The sequence below is a fragment of the Myotis nattereri genome, assembly GCF_964212035.1.
Source record: "Myotis nattereri genome assembly, chromosome: 18".
Taxonomy (NCBI): Eukaryota; Metazoa; Chordata; class Mammalia; order Chiroptera; family Vespertilionidae; genus Myotis; species Myotis nattereri.
Genome location: NC_138093.1, coordinates 41439471 through 41446543, shown reverse-complemented (window position 1 = coordinate 41446543; position 7073 = coordinate 41439471). Strand labels below are relative to the sequence as shown.

Below are 7073 nucleotides of genomic sequence, written 5' to 3'. Positions count from 1 at the left end.
CCTTCATCTCATGAAGCAGGCAGATTTCAGTGTGAGAGCCACACACACGTGTCTCCACATCCTCACACTTGTTCTCTTATTGCAACGCCCGAGAAGTGAGAGAGGACCGGGAGCTGTGGACACTGTGAGAGGGCAGTGAATTGGTAGAGGGGAGAGGGCGGCTAATGTTTGTTCATGAGCCAGGGACGCACTGCTCTTCACCATGCGGATGAAATACAAATAAGTGGCCCTGGCTGGTGCTCAGTGGTTAGTGCATTGGTCCAAGTAGTGAAGGGTCACGGGTTCGGTTCCTCGTTAAGGGCACGTACCTGGGTTGCAGGTTCTTCACTCAGGTCAGGCCGTGTGTGGGAGGCAAACAATCGATGTGTCTCACATCAATGTTTCTCTCCCCCTTCCTTCCACTCTCTCTAAAATCAATGAAAAAATATTCTTGGGTGAAGATTAACACACACACACACACACACACACATGCAAGCGTGGAATGTGGAGACATTCTTTAAAACGGGAGGAAACAGTTGTTTGAACTTCTGGGATCCTGTCAAACTGACCATCTCAAAGCACTACCCAGCCGTGTGGGAGCCTGGCTGCCCCTGGCTGCCCCGGGACCCCCTTTCAGGGCCAGGAGACCCCTGTAGGTGCAGATGAGTGAAGTGACAGTGATGAAGAGTGAGCCATGAGCCCTGGCGGTGGGCTCGGTTGGTTGGGCATCATCTTGTGCACCAAGGGGCTGCTGGTTCAATTCCCTGGGTGCAGGCTGGGTCCCTGCCAGGTAGGGGGCGTGCAGGAGGCAACCGCTCTATATGTTGCTCTCACGTCACTTTTTCTCTCTCTCTTTTCCCTTCCTCTCTCTCTAAACATCAATTAATTTTTAAGTGTATCATTAAATGAGAAATCTGACCAACTGGCTTGCATTTTAGCTGAATAACAAACAATGTAACCAGGGACCAGGAGAAGAGGAGCCACAGTCAGAGAAATGCTGCTCAAGGCTGCCTGGTAAGGCGGGTCCCCTCTGGGCCTGGGCAGGTGGGTTCCCTCTGGGTCTGGGCAGGCAGGTCCCCTCTGGGCAGGTGGGTCCCCTCTGGGCAGGCGGGTCCCCTCTGGGCAGGCGGGTCCCCTCTGGGCAGGCAGGTCCCCTCTGGGCAGGTGGGTCCCCTCTGGGCAGGCGGGTCGCCTCTGGGCAGGCGGGTCCCCTCTGGGCAGGTGGGTCCCCTCTGGGCAGGCGGGTCCCCTCTGGGCAGGCAGGTCGCCTCTAAAGGAACCTGCCACTCCACCTCAGGCATGAATGGCCCTGTTCATTATGCAAAAGGACGTTAAAGTGGCCGTCACTGCTGCGCTGGAGGAAAGGGAACCCTTGTGCTGTGGAAAACACTGTCGTTGAGGTAGTGTCTGGGAGAAAGTCTTTATGTTTTCTAGAAGGGTTAGGGGTCAAGTGGGGTCCTGGCCACTCCGTCCTGAAGTCCAGCATCACTAGGCCCTCTCGCTCCCCTGGGGGGAAGGGGGTGCAGATAAGCTGCTCTGGAGCTCGAGGCATTAGTGGTGCTCAGACAGATTCCACCCCAGGGAGGGGAACCTGAGGGGAGTGAGCGTGAGGGAGGGCGGGGCCTTCCTGGCTGCTGCCTACGCCCCTGGGGGAGCAATGCAGGCCCTGTAAGCAGGAGATCCCTCAGACACCTTGCCAAGAGGAAGGCCTCGCCTCTCCCGTCTCCCTCCCGAGGAACAGGGCGTCCCCACAACTGTGTGTCCCTCACTCCCAAACCCGCCTGAGGCCAACGTGAGGGGCTGGTCCCACAGCCATCCTGAGGCGCGGCAAAGGGGCAGAAGGGAAAGCTGGGATGAGTGACAGGTGAGATTTGCCGATTCTTGTCACTGACCAGGTCACTGAAATAGAGGAAACTGCACACGGATGATGGGAACAGCCCAAAGGACGCCCCTTGCCCACCACAGCACACCTTCACCAACGCATCATCCTTCTGCCGCACCCACGACCACAGCGTCCGCAAGGGGCTGGTCCCGGCCCGTCCATCGCAGAGGCGCTGCATCGCTGAGGGCCCTGCGGTGGGAAAGCTTCCCCCGGAGTGCGGAGTGTGGAGTGCGGAGAGCAGTGGGAGCGGCCAGGTGTCCTGCAGACCTGACCAAAGGGCAGTGCTCGGCCGCGTGTTAGGATGGGCGGCAGACACCTGCTCCAGGAGCCACGGAGCACGTCTCCCGCCCAGGCCCCACGGAGCGACTGCAGAAGACAATGGCGAGCGTGAGCATCTCTTAAATGCTTGTTACATGCTAGGAGTTTCCCAGAAACTTTTCAGATGAAAAGGTAAGGATGAAAGAGGCTGGGACTTGCCTGTGGTGCCACCTAGATCCTAGAAGGTGGGGAGCAGGCTCTGACCAACAAACAGAAGCAGGGCGGTGGGGCGACCAGGAGTGTGGCCACCTGCACACAGCAGGAGCATGGGGCTGGGAAGGGACCTGCCCCCTCTCCCTCCCCTCTGCTCACTGAGGCAGGAGCCAGGCCTGCCGGCTCCCTGGCCCCACCCCCAGGAGACCTAACCAGACAGACTCCCACAATAAAATAGTGAATTCTAACAGAGAGGTTTTTTTTTTTAAGTTGCAATATCCCGTCACCAGGTCATTTATGTAAGAACCTCGCATTCACCACCATGAGGAATTCACAAGGAGACATAAGACAGTGCATGGGTCTACTGAGGCTCCCAGACCTACACCAAGATGCCCAATAAGCTTATATTACCTACTAGAGGCCTGGTGCACAAAAATCTGTGCACTCAGGGGGGTCCCTCAGCCCGGCCTGCACCCTCTCACAATCCAGGACCCCCCGGGTAGGGTCCCTCAGCCCAGCCTGCACCCTCTCATAATCCGGGACCCCCCAGTAGGGTCCCTCAGCCCGGCCTGCACCCTCTCACAATCCGGGACCCCCCGGGTAGGGTCCCGAGGCCTGGCCTGAGATCAGGGCCTATTGGGGCTTTCCTTTCCCTGGCTGCAGGCAGCTGGCCCTGCCCCCACTGCCACTGCTTGCCATTGTGCAGCACTTTCACCCCTTCCCCTGCCACTGGTCGCCTCCCTCTGCAGGCGACAGGCATGGGGTGCGATGACTTGGCTGGCCTGGGCCTCCCTCTGCAGGGCGATCACTGCCGGCTGCACACCTGCCACAGCATCGCCGACGGGTGGCCTGGGCCTCTCTCTCTTTTTCTTTTTCTTTTTTTTTTTTTTAAGTAAGAGTAATGTTTACTGAGCAATACAGAACTGAGTACTATGAAGGGTTCACCAGGATGGAAATTCACCACGCCCGCCCCTGCCACCCCAACACCCAGAGACCACAGTACTTAGAAGATACACGCAACGGCCATAACTGCTGAATATCTGTTCATAACAAACAAACCATAGCACATTTATACTGGATCACATCGAGGGATTATAGAAATCCATTTATATATTGCTTGTATAAAATCTTTTTTTTGTAACAAATATTAAAAAAAAAAAGGTATAAAAAACACGTGCAGTTGAAAGCCCTGCCAGGACAGCCAGTCTGTAAACATCCAGTGAGCATGTGCTTTGGAAGGGCGCCCACACCTCGTGCCCACAGAAGCTCCAGCAGGGCCGGCGAGGTGCGCCCTGGCTGCCACTCTAGGCAGGACTGAGCGGGACCACGGTGGGTGGGTACAGCAGGGCCTGGCGCTGTGCCCTTCTCCGGCCTTCTCCAGGATCAGGGGCAGGGGCAGGGGCAGGGCTGGGGGCAGGCAGATTGCAGTTTCACTCTGAGTTCCATCCTCAGCCTAATTTTGGTTGCAACTCATGGCTTTTCCTGGCTGCTCGGAGGTCCTGTGGGTGGGTGCCCTGGAGGAGAGGCCGGAGAAGTGCCCACAGCTGTCTGGTTGGGCGTCTCTCTGGCCCAGAGCCTCTGTCCTGCCTCCTGAAAGCCTGACCCCAGGCAGAATAGCCCCCCTCAGGACTACTGTGGTCTCAGCGCTGGGTCCTGGGTCTCATCAGCCTGGGTTTCTTCCCCTGGTGTGGCTGATCTGAGTTTCACAAAAAAGCCCGGCCGATGCTGGCTGTGCTGAGCCTCATGAAGAGTTCTGCATGCAGCAAGGAAGAGCCCTCTGGGACCCTCCTCCTCCTCCCTCTCCTCATCTCCTCCTCCCCTTCCTCCTCCCAGCTGTGGTCACTTCTCCTCCAGCTGCGCCAGCAGTGGTTGCCTTCTGAGTCGGGGTCTTAACGCTACGAGTCCTGATGAGGCAGGTGGGGCGATGCCGGCTGAGCAGCAGGATGAGCTGCTGCCGCTCCTGCTTCAGCTCCTCCATCCGGGTTTCGACTCTGCATTCATGAGCTCCAGCCACTCAGATTCCCCTGCAGGAGTCCCGTCCACTTCTTCTTGTTCCGGCATGGGGCTGCCACCACTTTGTTCTTTTCCTGGCGCCTCTTCCTCCGCTCCTCTTCCTCTTGTAGCTCACTTTCCACAGGTTGAGGCCTCTTGCCCAGTTTCACCTCCAGGAAGTGCAAAGGGGCAATCATGGCCCCAATGTTGTGGATGTCAGCATATTTCAGCTCCTCTGTAGTCAGGGCCGAGCTGGGGAGTCCGGTCAGGGGGCCAAGCCCTGGCAGAGAGCCCGCAGTCATGGAAGGGTCCGAATCTGCCCAGGCATCAGAGCAGGAGGAGTGGCAGTCCAGCCCTGCAGAAACCTCAGGAGAGGCTGCGACCCCGGGGCCTGGGCCAGGCTGCAGGCGCCATGCCTGCTCAGGAGCGGCCATGGCACCAGCCCCGCCCTGCAGTGTCCACCGCCGCCAGTGCCTCCCTTCACAGCCACCCAGCGTCCCTCCCGCAGGCTGTGGCCTCGGTCTCCCTCTTTGAGGCGATCGGTCGGGCTCTGCCTGCCTCATCGCCCCTAACCACTTGCCTTCCTACCTGATCACCCCTAACTGCTTGCTGGGGGGCAGGGCCAGCCCGGTGAGGGGCCGTGGTGGTTCTGGTCTCTAGTCATTCTGGTCATTAGGGTTTCTGGGCTTTTATTATATAGGATGGGAGCTGAAACAAAAACAGAGATTTAAGAGTACTAGACCAGTGGTCGGCAAACTCATTAGTCCACAGAGCCAAATATCAACAGTACAACGATTGAAATTTCTTTTGAGAGCCAAATTTTTTAAACTTAAACTATATAGGTAGGTACATTGTTATTAACTTAATTAGGGTACTCCTAAGGCTTAGGAAGAGCCACGCTCAAGGGGCCAAAGAGCCGCATGTGGCTCACGAGCCACAGTCTGCTGACCATGGTACTAGACAAACGTCAGGCTGGTCAAGGGTTAGTGTAAAGTGTTACTCCACGGGCACCCCCTGGCATCCAATCAGGTTTGCACTCCTGGCTTGTTTTTACCTCAAAGCAGATAATTAAGTTAGACCTAGGTAATGTCTTTATTGGTATATTGTTTTAAGTCCAATTAATCCAAGCAACAACAATGACAATGCCTTCCATTCATAGGACGTCTTTTCTGTGTCGGAGCCCTGGTTGCCTACCCTGTAATTAGCATCTCATGTGCGCACATGGTCACAGACCCCTCTGGGGAGGGAGAGGGTCGGACATCAGTCTCCCCAAGTCCTAGCCTGCTCCTCTCTTATAGATGGAGGCTCCAGAGCATGAATGGCTCCCCCGGGATTCTGGGGAGAGAGAGAGCTCCTGGAGTTCATCTGCTGACGACAGAGCCTCTGGGTCTCTGGTCATGGGAACATGGATTCTCGCCCGAGAGTCCACCCAGCAGCGCGGATGCAACGCAGCCACAGGGAAGAGTCCACGCTGAGGGTCAGTAAGCCTGGCCCTGATCCCCAACTTCACCACAGCTCCAACCCCAGCATCTCTGCTTCTGTGAACAGGGGGGAGGGGGGAGCTGTTTCCTGTCCCAAAGGGTGGAGTCGCTGCATGGGAAACGGGGGAGGGGACTGTATAGCGCCAAACGCTGCTAGAACAGGTGGGAACAGGTGTCCGTGTCTCCGAGAGAAAGTCCGTTCCGGACGCTGGGCTTGGACCCACTTGCGGCTCTGCAGGTGAGCCCTGGACGCAGCTGTGAGGAGACCGCCCTGGCCACACACGCCGAGTCAGACCGTGGGGAGGAGTCGTCCAGGGCTGTCGGGACAGCCATGGGCCCCCAGGCACGGCGGGGCTACATGACCGTCAACGCCATCGCTCAGGGTTCTAGGCTGGCCCGGACTGGCTCATCACAGGGCGATGATTCCAGAACATTCTAGCAAATTAAAACAAGTGCCCATTTGTAGAAGGGACTTCAGTTTGAATCTGAGATGAGATTCCCCATTCCCGTGGCCACACCGCAACCGCCCAGGCCGAGGCAGTGCCTGTGGCTGGAGGTGCTGAGCCCACGGGGGCCGCGGCTCTTCTGTCCCCACTATGAGGACGGTTCTAATCCTGGCTGATGTCCCTCTGACCACCAGAGGAGGTCACAAGAGAGGTGTCCCGGCAGAAGCGTGGGGACGCAGACTGGTCCCGTCACAGCGCACCCAGGCCACGGCCCGCTGCTGAAGGAGGCGTGAACTCCTCCCCGACGGCTCCTGACCTGACCGCTCATCCCGGGGTCCCTTCGACCTCTGTGCGGTGCTAAGCCCCCCCTAAGGTGGACAGGTGGGATTTCAGCGATTTCAGCAGGGGAATCACCTCGGGTGTTTGCCTGAGAGCCCTTGCAAAGAGCTGGCCTCCCACCCTTCCTCCCAGAAGCCGGGGCCTGGCGGACAGCGGGTGACGCTAGGCACTTTCTGTCAGACGCCAACACTGGATGTTATTAAAATCTGTTGTATTGCATCAACAACGAGCTGCTTGATAACAGCACGAACTCAGTGAGGCCGTTTCCACCCAGCCAACTCATGGGAATGTTTCACTCACGGCAGATTGCCAGCCGTTAAGGTGCTTAATGTGGCCCCCAAGTTCTCGGACCCCCACTTCCCAATCACACCGGCTGACGGTCTCGGAGCCTCAGTCGTCCCTGAGCTGTCTTATGTCTTCTTTGGAATTCCTCATGGGGGTAAATGCGAGGTCCTTACGTAAATGACCTGGCAAGCCTGGTAC

General features: G+C 57.5%; 1 pseudogene across 1 annotated transcript; it reads right to left on the bottom strand.

Moving 5' to 3' along the window:
- Positions 1 to 4171: 4171 nt before the first annotated feature.
- LOC308533945 (jun dimerization protein 2-like) lies at positions 4172 to 4652 on the bottom strand (annotated as a pseudogene). The gene has a single exon. The product of its transcript is annotated as a jun dimerization protein 2-like (transcript).
- Positions 4653 to 7073: the final 2421 nt, after the last annotated feature.